This window comes from Sphaerodactylus townsendi, linkage group LG04, assembly GCF_021028975.2.
Source record: "Sphaerodactylus townsendi isolate TG3544 linkage group LG04, MPM_Stown_v2.3, whole genome shotgun sequence".
NCBI lineage: Eukaryota > Metazoa > Chordata > Lepidosauria > Squamata > Sphaerodactylidae > Sphaerodactylus > Sphaerodactylus townsendi.
The window spans coordinates 73,434,178-73,434,920 of NC_059428.1; positions in this window are offsets into that span (position 1 = coordinate 73,434,178).

Here is a 743-nt window from a genome sequence, read left to right on the forward strand (position 1 = left end):
GTTCGGCCCCGGCCTTTATATATTCCTCCGCCCCCTCCAAGCTGCCGTGCTGACCTCACCGCGCTACGCCACGCCCCTTCCTCCTCCTCTCGGTCCCCTCCCCCCACCTCTGCTTGCAGCAAAAGGTATCGCGGGGAAAATTCTTCGCTCCGCATAAAGAGGTGGGGGGAGGGCGAAGAAATCTCAAGAGTACCGCGAGAACTGGGCGAGGCTGCAGGCTCGTCCCGATTAAGGTGGCTCCGGATGTTATCGCGATGTCTTCTTACACAATGTTTACAGCGCTGTTGTCGCGAGACTTTCCCCCTCTTCTCCGCTCCCACTTTAGTTTGCGAAAATCTCTACAGAGTTTGCGCCCTTCCCTTTCACTCCCCCCCCCCTCCTAAAATGTCGCGTGTTTTCAAGCCTGGGGCGTCTTCGCTGGTAGTAAAACAGGATTTCTCTAAGTCACGTGAGCATCCCTGTCTGGTATTGCAGCCATCTTAAGTGCGCTATGGCTGCCGGCTGCCGAATGGTTGCGGCTTTTGTTAGGGAAGGGAGGTGGGAGGGGGTCGCAGCGGCGGGGGTGAAGCGGCGGGGCCGCGGCCTGTGTCCCCAAGGCTGCGGGGAGAAAGAGGGGGCTTGTGGCGCGGCGCGGCTCCCTTCTGGCCCTTCTGTGACCTCGGGCCGGTAGCCTGGCAACGACTTCGCTTGGCGGTCCCGGAGGAGGGAGACCTTTCTCTGTCACGTCGACATCTCACAATAAG